Below are 14,699 nucleotides of genomic sequence, written 5' to 3' on the forward strand. Positions count from 1 at the left end.
TTCTATACCGTTCGTACTCGAGACATCCTCAACCGCCACCAACCAAAGATTATATTACTGTGGATTCCAGGTAACGACACATCAGACCTAGCAGCAAAAGAAGCTCACAACAAAAGAAGCCCACAGGTTATGGAATGCAACTATAACTTCACAGACACACAGTTATTCATTAAAAATACTTTCAAAAAACAAATGGAATCGATCTGGCAAAACGCATCTGACCACTACAAATATGTCAACGAAAAGAAATGATCAATTAAAGATTACACCATCCCATCCGAAGACAACATCAACCGCAGAGATCTCAAAAAATTCTTAAGACTACGTTTTGGACACTCAAGATACACCCATGAGCATGTTCTCAATAAACAACCCCCACCCCAGTGCGAGCACTGCGGTACGCGAAACAACGTGCGGCACTTTTTCCTCTCCATAAAGTCACCGCATGCCCTATCCCCAAAATCCAATATCGCCAGCGCCAATGATTTCATCAAGGCCATACGCTTATATAACAATATCTAAATTTTGTTAATAACTATACATAAATAAACTTTTGCAGAAAATATGTAAATAGCTTAAGGCCCAGTAGCTATAGCTAAATTAAGTGGTTGGTGGCAATTTGCAATTGTCCCAAAACCAGAATGTAAATAAATAAATAAAAATTATTTCCAAGCTTAGGAGGTTATATGTTATAAAACACCGAAGCTATAATTTGTAAATGGAAATGTTGCGCGTCCATGAGTCGGTCAGCTGGCCTCCGTGCCCCGAAATATAAATACACCACCATTAGGGGCGATTTGAGTAATGTTTTGCGGACGCGTCCGCTCCACCCGTGGTCCCAGTCATGAACGCCACTGCACTTGAAATAATACCCCCACTTGGCACATTGCCGCCACTTGAGAGCCAAATTGTTGTAGGGTGTCCGTGTGAGAAATTCAAAACTTTTAGGGCTTCCCACCCGGCCATGCAGTTGTTTAATCACACGCACCGAACTAAGCCCTGGGTCGGGGGGATGGCAACCCCGTCACCGGGACGGCTGTTGACCCACTGGAATCGATGGTGGTGATGCAATGTCATCTTGGTCTTGCCGGAGCAGAAGTGCAATGGTCGTGTTGACACGGCGCCTTTGACGGCTGGCAGACATGCTTTATGGCAGGTATGACACCATTCCGGAATGCAGCCGAAGCGCACTCGGGTTTAATCGAATGGGGCGACTAACTGGGGTCGCCATGCGGGGGGTCGCGACCTCTAATTAGCTCACATGGCGGTAAACAAAGTCAAATGTTAATTAATTAAGAGCGGATTTGTCGCCATATCCCCGGAATGTTAGTTGGGGGAGAATGGGATTTCAGCACCTGCCCGATGTCCTCGGCTATGCATACCACTTGGGGCTCGCCTCTTCCGTCCAATAAAAAAATTTTTTCTCAAAAATATCAAAGTCTTCTCAGCAGTATCTCCTCCGGGGCTTATTGCTGTAGCTCTGCGCCTGTTATGCAGCTCTGGTTAAACATTGATAAGCCGCCACTGGAGTTGCAGTCACGATCCGAAAAAACCTTATGTAGACATTAAGTTATTGTTGCCAAATATTGCACTTGAGTGTTTCCAGGCGCCAACATTGTTTACTCGGGGTGGACGATGTTTCCGCGCGTATGCCGGATAATGATAAGGATAACGAAGATAGCGATGCCGGGGAGGGAGGAAGTTGAAGAGTGCTCCTCGCTGTACCAGCTATGCTCCGTGTGCTTCTGCGCGCTCCTTTTGTGTCGAGCGGATTTACTTTCAACCAGGATGGAGAAGTCACGAATCGAAACTCAAACAAAAGCCGGAGGAGACTTAGAAATGATGCAGCAGACTCTCTGTGGCACTGGGACATCAACATGTCGACACAGAAGGATATCGATATGCACTTTGTGGAAGCTGGGATGTTGGGCGCGATGAAGCTGGGCCGCGGATGTGTTGTCTGTTAAGCGATTTTTAAATCGTTTGGCAACCGCGCTGCCAGCACTCACACTAATCGCATTAGCGAGCAGCAAAATAGTTTTAATACGAATAAATTACACATGATGTATCTATGTTTTAAGTTTTATTATAAATTTCAGCTTTTATTTTCTTTTCACTTTACTTCTCTGCACGAGCTTCTAATTCAAAGTAACGGGGATTCTGTTCGGCAGTATGGCAACTCCACAATAGCAAATAGGTAATTTTTATATTTTTCTTAAATCAATAAAATGTTAAATTCTACCAAACCACTGGCTCGATTTCGATGAATTATACATTAAAATAATAGGGAAATAAATACCAATTAGGGGGTGCATACATATCACAATGAAAATTTGAAACATAAAATATATATTTTTCAATACTTGGCGGCCAAAAGTATTCGATTGGCTCAATTAAGTTGTAGGTCGTAGCTTGGCACTTGGCGATATATCGATAAATACCTTTTCGTGGTAAATGTCTTGGCTGAATTTGCTTTCTCGCTGGTCTGGACAGTGTGACCGCGTGGCAAAAGCCATAATTGAAAATACTTGAATTTCTCGAAAACTGTGGGTTTGAATTGCCTGTAATTAACTCAGAAATTAGCTATAATGATGCCCCTTCGAATGCGATACCGTGCAAGTTGGCACAACCTCTGTGAGAGTTGTATGAATTAATTAAAATTTGCATATATATTTTGATAGTTGATGTCACGGGTGCATACGATTTCTCGCTGGCCTGGACAGTGTGACCGCGTGGCAAAAGCCATAATTGAAAATACTTGAATTTCTCGAAAACTGTGGATTTGAATTGCCTGTAATTTATTCAGAAATTAGCTAAAATGATGCCCCTTCTAATGCGATACCGTGCAAGTTGGCACAACCTCTGTGAAAGTTGTATAAAGTTATAGAAAGTTAGAGTCGAATGATTGTCATGGCTAAGCTGTTTACATTGTGGTTCATGTCTTAGTATCTAAAGGTTCAGTTTCTGGATTAAACGGTCTTTTATTAACCTTTTTAGCACCCCCAACTGTAAAGCAGTTTTCTCAAAATCTGTGGGTTTGATTTTGATAAAATTTTCACAGAACACTCCTTAGATTATCCCCTATCTACCCATATACCGTGCATGTTGGCACAACTTCTAGGAGTGGAGCCGTAGGTAATTTCATTTTTGCCCCCTTTTTTGTATGGGGAAAATCCGAGGTTGCGTCACTGTTAGGCTATTTTCTCGAAAACTGTGGGTTTGATTTTAATGAAACTTTCAGAAAAGGAGCTTGAATTAACCCCCAGTAGCTTGGCTTATCGTGCATATTGGCACAACCTCTGAAAGGGGAGCAGTTAAGAAAATTGTGGGGACACGATTTTTCAAATGCATTTTTGAAACATTAAAAGACCTCGGATGTGTCAAACCTACCTAGATCGATAGATCTTTTCTTTCTTAACAATCTAGCATTTTAGATTTTTCGATTTGGTCCCCAAAAAGCGAGAAAATTTAAAAATAAAAAGAGCCCCCAAATTCCACCGTTCCACTTTCGTTGCTAACAGGCCGACGCTAATTTGACGGACATTGCTAACAGGCCGACGCTAATTTGAAGGACATAAATATTTATTTGTATTTACGCACTTACGTTTCCGTCACTTACGTTGCTGATAGAGATAACAGCGATAAGTCAGTTGAAAAATATCACGATATAAATATTTATTTTTATACGAAAAGTATCGATTTTGATACATTTCTCCCATCCCTAGCGTCGGCTTTTGAATATAATATAAACGACGCGCCGAAAGTAAATGTTATTTGTACCCCGTGCCCCGTGTATTTTTTTTTCGCGTCTAGTAGTCCTTGTGCCCGTCGAACGGAAGTGTCAAACTCACCAGTGCTAGTCGCCCCAGTTGTGCAGTCAGTAGGAGCACAGGCTTCCACATTTCCACACAGGACAGACGTGTTTTCTGCTCTCGCTGCCCGGCAAACACAAACATTTATTGAATATTTTCTACACTTTTTGTTCGGTCGTGTTTTTTTTATTTTGCTAAAGTCACGTTGTGCCATAGGTATTGTTTTCGGTTCGGTTTTCGGGGAACAGTGCCGTTGTTCGTCGGGGGTCTAGTGACCTTGCGCGACCCGCACCATGGACCTGCGCAGCTGGCGTAAGGTCCTTATCCAGTGGGTAAGTAGTAGAGATCCTGGGATCTTCGCAGGTCTTCCCGATGCCATCCACTTACGCGATTTCCCGACACAGGTCATCGAGTGTCGCTTCACCGAACACAACTTCATCACGCTGGAGCAGTCGGACATCGATGCCTTCTTCTCGATCTACGTGCAAAAGGCCCAGGTGGCGCCGGTGGAGGAGGAGAACGCCGACCCAGCCCGGGGAGCACCGCTCGCCTCTGCAGAACTTCCTCCGAGGTGAGTTCGGGTATTTTGCATTTCCAGCCCGAAATAATTTTGCATGTCATGTCTCCTGAAAAACAGGGTTGTCATCCTTCATCTATTTTACTACTATACTATACTATTTTTTCAATACTATACTATACTATAGGGGATACTATTTTTTCAAAGTCATGGTTGCCCAAATGTCATGAGTCTACATTCCAAGACACCTTTGATATAGGAACTTTCATATAGAAAAAACATAGGCACCTACCAGAGTCGATTGTTAAAGAATGATTATATGAGAATTTCACTTTGTTGTAAACAGAACAAGTGGAAATAATGGTATTCAAGGACTAATGGTCATTGTATATTATTTCAGTACTGTCTGGGTGTATTACCTCATATCTAGATAAGAAAAAAATGTTTTGGATATAGGAACATTCATGGGGAAAAGGAAGGACTTTGTATAGACCCTAACCGACTTGATATTTAACTTATAGAACTGATTATATGAGCAATTTTTTTTAATTTCAATAAAACTAGTTGAAATATAAGTATTATTCAAGGGCAAATGTTTATTTTATTCCTATTTAGTCAAATATTGAATTGTGATTATAAATACAAGGGAATATAAATTCTTTTTAGATATGTACATATCAAATTCCCCTTTTTAATTTAGTTATTTTCTTATTTTGGGATTTTCAAAGGATTTTCTTTCTTCCATTTTACTTTACTTCACTTTATTGTCAATAAACTAGTTGAAATAGTAGGATTATTCAAGGATTAATGGCCATTTTATACAATTTTAGTGAAACCTTAGATTACTATAGGACATGCAAGGGTATGTACACTTCTCAAGTCCTCTTTTAAGCTAGTTCCCTTGGCGCCTCGAAAAGGTTTTGGGATTTTCCAATGATTTTCCTCCCCTAACTTGTTGCTTAAAACTAGCCAAATAATGAGACCCATTTTTATTCCAACGCAGATCATTATCCAGAGTTCAGTGCCCACATAGATGGCCGTGGACAACTTGTGACCGCGGACTACGTGTACGTCTAAACACTGCTCCTGCATTACTCGTGCGTGAAGCAGCCCAGCGTGTTCATCCACAGCATCTGCAAGAAGCTGCCTGAGCTAGTGCAGACTTGCATCGCAAACTTCTTCGGCCAGACATTGGAGCAACAGCTGACGCGCCAATTTCTCCGCCAGTCTATGAACAATGTGGCTGTGGTTTACCGCCAGGGCGTCCAGATCAGCCCCAGTCGTCCGAGCTGCAGCACCATGAGTCTCGAGCTAACCATTGACACCACACCGGGCACATCCTCGTCCACATCCGCATCGCCTCAGCCGCCGAGCTGATCATCGCGATCGCCAGCGCCTCCAAATGTCCGCCAACGAAATGCTAGCAGCGCACCCGGGAGCTGCACGGTGTTCGCGCCCAGCTGGAGGTGGTGTCCTACGAGAAGACCATGCTCGAGGAGCAGCAAACGAAGAAGGAGGACCTGATCATAGAAATGCTGGACAACACTGATGGGGCCAGAGGCTCGATGCTGTGCGAAGCAAGCCACACTCTCGCTTATCTCCAGCAAGATAGCGTTCTGCTTCTGCAGCTCTTCCCTCAGCTCGGCGTTCTCGTGCTCCTTCTCGCGCAGCTGCTTGTCGACCACAGAGCTGTCCAGATTCTCGGGCGTGGTGTTCGGGGACAGGGAACAGTTGAGCAAATCCGAGGACGCATTTAGAACCTCACGTCGGTTATGTAACTCCTCGCGCGCTTCCTGTAGACAACGATCCAGCTCCTGCTTGTCGCGCTTCAGGGAGCTGATTGTATCTTCTCTGGAAGATACAATCAGGCTGGATTCCTCCAGGCGCTGTTCCAGCTCCCGGATTCTGTCCACGCACGCGAGTAGTTTGTTCCCGGACGTTTTAAGCTATTCAAGAAGAAAAACAAAAAAAATATAAATATATATTTATGGAATTTTGGGTAGGTATTATGTAGGTACTTTGAATTTAGATTTCCTAAACGGCGCCCTTTTTCGCCAATATTAATTTTAGAATTATGTACCTAGTAGCTTAACATGATTAATAACCATTAAATATGAATTCAAAAATATTAATTTAACAAATAAAATTCCCTCTCAATACCCAAAGTGTGTACAGTTCCGACCCAAAGGTGACTAGTTTTTCGCTGATATTCACACAAAATTCAGCGCCTCTAAATGTCCGCTCCGCTCACACACAGAACCGAGCTGCTGGAGCAGCGCACCCGGGAGCTGCGCGGTGTTCGCGCCCAGCTGGAGGTGGTGTCCTACGAGAAGACCATGCTCGAAGGGCAGCAAGCGGAGGAGGATCTGATTAAAACGCTAAACAAAGGTAAGAATGCCCCATAGATCTTGTGGCTTACATCCCTCTGATAGTAGTTAAATATGATAGTAACATATTTTATCGTTTTTTCCCATTACAGAGAACATGATGGCCAAGAGTCAACTGGCCAAGCTCAAGAACGCCGTCCAGAATGGTGAGAATGCCGACAACGTGCTAAATGAGTTCGATCATGTAGGTAGTAGACCACCAGATGGTCACAGGTACTTGGTGCCATAAACCAATAATAAAACTTTCCTCATTTCAGTTGAAGCGAAGCCTGATGAAGGAAAGCAGCCAAAAGGAGGCCATTATAGCCGAGACTAACGATAAGCTACAGGATTTGCGCGCCGAAAAATCCGAGCTTGTCGAGCAGGTATGCTACCTGTCTGATTTTATGGGGGCATTACACAAAAGAACTAAATCCGGCGAATTTTGTGTGAATATCAGCGAAAAACTAGTCACCTTTGGGTCGGAACTGTACACACTTTTGGTATTGAGAGGGAATTTTATTTGTTAAATTAATATTTTTGAATTCATATTTAATGGTTGTTAATTTTTTAATTAAATTAAAGCTACTAGGTACATAATTCTAAAATTAATATTGGCGAAAAAGGGCGCTGTTTAGGAAATATAAATTCAAAGTACCTACATAATACCTACCCAAAATTCCATAAATATATATTTATATTTTTTTGTTTTTCTTCTTGAATAGCTGGAACAGCGCCTGGAGGAATCCAGCCTGAAGCGCGACAAGCAGGAGCTGGATCGTTGTCTACAGGAAGCGCGCGAGGAGTTACACAACCGACGTGAGGTTCTAAATGCGTCCTCGGATTTGCTCAACTGTTCCCTGTCCCCGAACACCACGCCCGAGAATCTGGACAGCTCTGTGGTCGACAAGCAGCTGCGCGAGAAGGAGCACGAGAACGCCGAGCTGAGGAAAGAGCTGCAGAAGCAGAACGCTATCTTGCTGGAGCTAAGCGAGAGTGTGGCTTGCTTCGTCGAGAAGCACAGCATCGAGCCTGACCCTCTGGCCCCATCAGTGTTGTCCAGCATTTCTATGATCAGGTCCTCCTTCTCCGTTTGCTGCTCCTCGAGCATGGTCTTCTCGTAGGACACCACCTCCAGCTGGGCGCGAACACCGTGCAGCTCCCGGGTGCGCTGCTAGCATTTCGTTGGCGGACATTTGGAGGCACTGGATGACGGATCTGTGGCGTGCTGCTCGGCGGCTGAGGCGATGCGGATGTGGACGAGGATGTGTCCGGTGTGGTGTCAATGGTCAGTTCGGGACTCATGGTGCTGCAGCTCGGACGACTGGGGCTGATCTGGACGCCCTGGCGGTAAATCACAGCCACATTGTTCATAGACTGGCGGAGAAATTGGCGCGTCAGCTGTTGCTCCAACGTCTGGCCGAAGAAGTTTGCGATGCAGGTCTGCACTAGCTCCGGCAGCTTCTTGCAGATGCTGTGGATAAACACGCTGGGCTGCTTCACGCATGAGTAATGCAGGAGCAGTGTGTAGACATACACGTAGTCCGCGGTCACAAGTTGGCCACGGCCATCTATGTGGGCACTGAACTCTGGATAATGATCTCGGAGGAAGTTCTGCAGGGGGAGCGGTGCTCCCCAGGCTGGGCCGGCAGCGCGTTCTCCTCCTCTACCGGCGCCACCTGGGCCTTTTGCACGTAGATCGAGAAGAAGGCATCGATGTCCGACTGCTCCAGTGTGATGAAGTTGTGTTCGGTGAAGCGACACTCGATGACCTACTGGATAAGGACCTTACGCCAGCTGCGCAGGTCCATGGTGCGGGTCGCGCAAGGTCACTAGACCCCCAAGACGAACAACGGCACTGTTCCCCGAAAACCGAAACGAAAACATTACCGATGGCACAACGTGACTTTAGCAAAATAAAAAAAACACGACCGGACAAAAAGTGTAGAAAATATTCACTAAATGTTTGTTTGCCGGGCAGAGAGAGCAGCAAACAGGCCTGTCGTGTGTGGAAATGTGGAAACTTGTGGTCCTACTGACTGCACAACTGGGGCGACTAGCACTGGTGAGTTTGACACTTCCGTTCGACGGGCACAAGGACTACTAGACGCGAAAAAAAACACGGGGCACGGGGAACAAATAACATTTACTTTCGGCGCGTCGTTTATTTTATATTCAAAAAACAGCAACAAACGGAAAACACAAGCGAGCGGCCACAGCAAGCAAACACAACAGACGCAAAACAACATTGAAAGTTGTAAAGAAGTCTCGTAGGCTGGGATATACTCAGTCCCGCCAGGTTCTCTTTACCGAAAATATTTGTAAAGATATGGGACAAAAAGGTCTAATACGAAAATCGGTTGGCTGGCGTGAGATGTAGAGTGCCAGCCACCGGGGTACCGGAGAAACAGTTTATTCGGTGTCTGTAGCAGAGTGAAAAGCGTCAGCGGTAACGCGCATTTGGGCCTGGCTCATAGCATTCGCTACGAGAAGGCCGAGAGCGAGGGGATCGATTATGGGGACAACTTTTCCCTAGGGCAGAATTTATGGCCTAAAATCTAGGCATTTGTCTGGAAATATTCATATTTATGCGTGGCCAGCTTGATTGGATTTTTTTCCCTACGAGTTGCATTAAAATCAGGCGAGAAATACATTTATTGGGGTATTTTTATTGATTCATTTGTAACTCGAGTTTCTACTTTATTTTGTTTTCCCAGTGTAGTCGGGCGCGAGTTGGCTCAATACAGCCGGCAGTGATAGAGAAGAAGAATAAATTTTCCTTTTAAAAAAATATTTCCCGAAGTTCCTTTGGAAAGAGGGTGTGGCAGTGCGTAGTATTTTTAATATCTGAGAAATATTTTTATTTAATTAATGAGCAACAGGTTTCCTAAAGTTGGGTCCACCCCTTTCTCTCGGTGTAGTCAGCTCGGAAATCAAATCAGAAATCAAAGTAGTCAAAGGGAAAAAGAACAACATGGCAACAACATGTGTTCAGATATGTAAGAAAATAGTCTTTGTTTAAATTCTTGGTTCATGTGTTTTTTTTCTCAGTGCTCGCAATTAACGGGTTTGGTTAGGTCATGGTTTATAAATTCTAGCCTACTCTGGGCGAAACCGCATCGAGGCCTTCGAGAAATTTCTCATTGCACGGGACTCTCACGCTCTCACGCACACACACACGCGTGACTCCGGGTGCTCCGCCGCTGGTCCTGGGCAGGCACACTCTCCTCGAGGTCGTCTAGGTAAACTCCTTCCTGGGTCACTTGGCATCAGCCCGAAGGCAAAAGACTCCTGTTGTCCACATAAATATGCTCTGCTCGCACTTCTGATCCCGTGCGCCGCCTTTGCAAGAGTCCCCTGCTTCTCGCACTTCTGGTCCGGTGCGCCGCGTTTTCCAAAAGTCCAAAAGTGAACTGCTCGCACTTCTGGTCCGGTGCGCCGCGTTTTCCAAAAGAGAGACCTGTTTCTGATCCCGTGCACCGCCTTTGCAAAAATGACTCCTCGCACTTCTGATCCCGTGCACCGCCTTTTCCAAAAGAGAGCTCCTGTTTCTGATCCCGTGCACCGCCTTTCCAAAAATGACTCCTAGCACTTCTGATCCCGTGCACCGCCTTTTCCAAAAGAGAGCTAGTCAAGCTTTGCCGCCGCGTTTAGTTCAAGTTTTCGGCTGCTCTGGGTTTTTTCCACTTGTCGAAGTTTCGGTACTCCTTTTCTCTCGCTCTTCCCTTGGCGCGTGCCAATTTTCGGGGGTTGTTTTCCTCCTCGATACATGTCCTCTCTCGCTTGCTCCTGTGCGGCGCTGCACTTATCGTGGTGAATATTTCGTTGCTCTCCTGGTGTGTGTGTGTGGCTACTGCTGATGTGAGAACGGAGGGGGAAAAGGTAAACAGAACCTATCGCTTAGGCTGAGCTAAAATAATTATTGTGTATCAATATAACTACAAATCTTATGATTATTGGCTAAGCTTATATATTAAATGCACTGTACAATGTTTTTTTTTACAAAGTTATTCGCGAGGGTTTTGTTTGCTGTTGGCGCTGACGATGTTGTAGCTGCTAGCTGGCGTTGTTGTTGGCGCTGGCGGCCGATGCTGTTGGCGCTGGCGATGTTGTAGCTGCTAGCTGGCGATGTTGTTGGCGCTGGCGGCCGATGCTGTTGGCGCTGGCGATGCTGGTGGCGCTATTTGTGAGGGGTCAAACGACTCCTCACATTCCCCTCCTACTTCGGGGGGCGTTGAGAAATGTGGGTGGCCGTGGCTTGCGTGTTGTCATGCGCCACAGATGTGACGGGTTGTCCGACGCCATGTCTGTAGGGGAGAACAAAAGGGTATTAGTGCTTTGTTTTAACGATTACTAACTGGGTTTTTACTTTACTTTGTACGGGCCCTCGTACTTGGGTGCTAGCTTAGCGGCAAAGTTATCCGCTGCCCTGGACAAATGATGCTGTTTTACGAAGACCAGCGATCCTATGGTCGGTCTCCACGCACGTCGCCTGAGATCGTAATGCTTCCGCTGCTCCAACGAAGCTCTCTGAGTGTTCTCCTGTACTACCTTGAAAATGTCCCGTAGCAATTCCGCTTTCGCTTCGGGTGAACGTGGCGCTTGGCTTGGTCCTGGAGTCACTTCATCATACAAGGCTCCTGGGAGTCGTGGCTCTCTGCCTTGGACGATGAACGCTGGACTGAATCCGGTTGATTCTGAGATGCTGCTATTAATTGCCAGATTCAGTTCGGTCAGAAGTTCGTCCCACGTCGTCTGCTTGTCCTCGATATACTGGGCGACCATCGTTTTAATGGTGCGATTGGCCCTATCTGTCGGGTTCTGCTGCGGAGTATAAGGTGCTGTATGTTGGATTTCCATTCCCGCCTGCTTGCAGAAGGCTTTGAATGAACGACTCGTAAACTGTGTCCCATTATCGCAGACAAATGTTCGGGGAATACCAAAGTGATTCAAAATCCTCTCCCGAAAGGATTTTTCGAGATGCGCCGAAGTAGCTTTTCTCAAGGGGACTAACTCAACCCATTTCGAAAAGGCGTCGAAGAATACGAGCAGCATCGTATTCCCACTCTTGGATCGCGGAAGGGGCCAATAAAATCGGCGCAGACAGTATCGAACGGCTCGTTAATCTGTCTGGTGAACATTTTACCCGCCGGTTTGGTTTGGCTGACTTTGAACCGTTGGCAAGTGTCACACTGGCGGACATACCTGGCAATATCGCGGAAAAGACCTGGCCAGTAATATCTCTGGGCGATGCGGGTGGTTGTCTTCCTGATTCCGAGATGTCCTGCCGTCGGCTGGTCATGGCATTCCGACAGTACTCGCTGTCGGTGTTCCTTGGCTACGCACAGTTTCCAGGGCACGGAGTCTTCGTCGTCAGTTCAAACGCCCAGCGCGCTATGCGGCCGGTGGGATTATCAATCGAGTTGAGCCACTTCAAGGCGAGGTGGTCCGTTATCACCTCAAATCGATAACCTTCCAAGTAGCATCTGAGTTTCCTGATGGCCCATATGATAGCCAGACACTCCTTTTCTGTGGCGGAGTAGTTCTCCTCGGTGGCGATGAGGCGTCTGCTGGCGAATGCGTTCTCGTTGACTCGTCCTTCTCCCTGGATTTTCTGCGTTAAAACTGCTCCTAGGCCGATGTCGCTGGCGTCTGTTTGCAACACGAACTTCTCGTTGAAGTCGGAGCAGGCGAGAACCGGCGCCTCCGTGAGTTTTCTTTTGAGTTCCTCGAACGCATCTTGCTGCTCCTGCTCCCATTGCCATTTCTTTCCTTTCTTGAGTAGCAAAGACATGGGCTGCACTACGCTGGCAAAGTTGGGTACAAATCTCCTGTACCATGACGCAATCCCTAGACATCTCCTCAACTCCTTGCATGTGGTGGGCGGACTCAGTCGCCGTACTGCCGAAATCTTGTCGGGATCCGTGTGAATTCCCTCCTCACTGATAACGTGTCCCAAGTACACCAGGCTGCGCTTAAAGAAACTGCATTTCTTCGCGTTGAGACGAAGGTTCGCCTTTCGTAGCCGTCGAAATACTTCTTGTAGATGCTGCACATGCTCCTCCAGAGTGCGGCCGATGATGATGATGTCATCCAAATACGCAAACGCGTTGGGCTCCATGTCCAGTCCTATGACGCTGTCGAGCGCCCGCTGGAATGTGGCTGGTGCTGAGTGGATGCCAAACGGCATCACTTTCCAGTGGTACAAGCCCCTCCCGGGGACTGTAAATGCTGTGCACTCGCGGCTGGTCCGCTCTTCAAATCGAGCGTCGATATGTACTTGGCATGGCGCAGACGCTCCCAGATGTGTGTTATCCTTGGCAGCGGGTATGCATCTGGAATAGAATGGGCATTTAGTTGTCGAAAATCTACACATAGTCGCATCTCTCCAGATTTCTTGCCCACGAGTACAATAGGGGCGCTGTGGGGGCTCCGAGAAGGCTCTATACAGTCGTTGCGTAGCAGTTCGTCGATCTGCTCATCGATAATCCTCTGCATCGCGGGATTCTTAGGAAAATACCTCTGTTTGATGGGCTTATCATCTCGCATCGTGATCGTATGCTCAGCGATATTTGACACTCCCGTCAATCCTTCGAATTTGGCCAATTCCTCCTGTAGGAATTTGTTTACCCAGGGTTCTAATTCTTCTTGCTCGGCGTTTGCGGTGATTGCGGCTAGTGCTCCTCCAGTGTCAGGCGTGTATCCTGGTCTGACTGGGGAAGGCGCTCGCCCTTCATCTACTGGTTCCGCTGAAACAGTAGCATGATTCCGTCGAAATGGATTATTTCGCACGGCGTTGTCGTCTCGAGACCCTAAAATACTGCTGGTCGGGGTGGTTTGCACCTCGTTATCTGGATCGTTGTTTGCTGGAGTGAACGCATTTGTCAAGAGAGGAGGCATAGCTAAGTCGTTAGTGGGGCTGCTTATTAGGAGAGGGTACAGCTGCAGCGAAGCGCGGCCGCATTGGAGAGTGGCAGACATGCCCATGCCCAATAGTACGTCTTCCATGAACGAAGGGAAAACTACCAGAGACTTGGTTATCTCCTTGCGTGAGCCTTCCGCCAGGCTGACATGAGTGTGTACCGACCGTACGTTATGTGGCGTCCCTACACGTTGAACAACTCGTTCGCTCACGAAGCTTCTGCTAGCTCCGGTGTCTATGGTAGCGTTAAACTCCTGACCCTCGATTTGCACCTGCGCGATAATTCTGCTCGACTGAACCTGTAAGATTTCTCCTAATTCCGGGGAAGACTCCTCTCGTTTCCCGGCTGGGTACGACGGCAACACTCGAGAGTGCGTACTCCTCTGCGACCACAATCCCAACAAAAGAGGACTATGGGATTGCGACATGTAGCTAAACGGTGACCCTCCTGGGCACAATTCCTGCAAGCAAGACTGAAGTTCGGCACCATTGACCGGTTCCCCACTCGAAAAACTGATTGTAAAACTGTGGCTGGGGTGGGTGGTCGTCTGGCCGGTCGTGTGAAATTCTGTTGACCTATTGGTGATGCTCCTGCATACGCTGGGATCTCGTACTCGTTCCTTGTAGGCGCTGGTTGTGGTTCGGCCAACATTCTGGCATGGCTTCCTGTGCTCCGATCGCGGGTGACCTCGTAGTTTACCGCTAAGGTGGTAAGTTGCTCCAAAGTGGTGAAGTCGTGCCTCCTTGCGTACATCTGGTTCTCCGGTTGGAGATTTTCATAGATCCGGTCCAACTCCTGCTCCGCATTATACCCCGCTCTGTGCATCATGAGTCTGATGTTGACTAGGTATTGTTTGAAAGTCTCTCCCCGTCGCTGATCTCTGGTGCGGATCTCATCCTCGAGTCGCTGAAAGTACCTGGGTGGCAGAAAGAAGTCAAGAAACGCCTTCTTGAAGTTCGTCCAAGATTTTCCTAGCAGCTGGCTTGTCCGAAACCAGTGCTCAGCTGTATCCGTCAAAAGACCAGGGATGGCCTGCGGCATCTTCTCCACGTCAACTTCGTGTGCGGTGGCTCGTTCCTCG

General features: G+C 47.0%; 1 long non-coding RNA gene and 1 pseudogene across 1 annotated transcript; one reads left to right on the forward strand and one right to left on the reverse strand.

Moving 5' to 3' along the window:
• Window positions 1-3,681: 3,681 nt before the first annotated feature.
• On the forward strand, window positions 3,682-8,637 carry LOC139353693 (uncharacterized; annotated as a pseudogene).
• Window positions 8,638-9,530: 893 nt separating this feature from the next.
• LOC139353549 (uncharacterized) lies at window positions 9,531-11,413 on the reverse strand. The gene is made up of 2 exons (XR_011604852.1): window positions 11,070-11,413; window positions 9,531-11,002 (listed from the first exon to the last, which is right to left on the reverse strand). It is a non-coding gene; the product is annotated as an uncharacterized lncRNA (long non-coding RNA).
• Window positions 11,414-14,699: the final 3,286 nt, after the last annotated feature.

The sequence above is a fragment of the Drosophila suzukii genome, chromosome Y (genome assembly GCF_043229965.1).
Source record: "Drosophila suzukii chromosome Y, CBGP_Dsuzu_IsoJpt1.0, whole genome shotgun sequence".
Classification (NCBI taxonomy): Eukaryota; Metazoa; Arthropoda; class Insecta; order Diptera; family Drosophilidae; genus Drosophila; species Drosophila suzukii.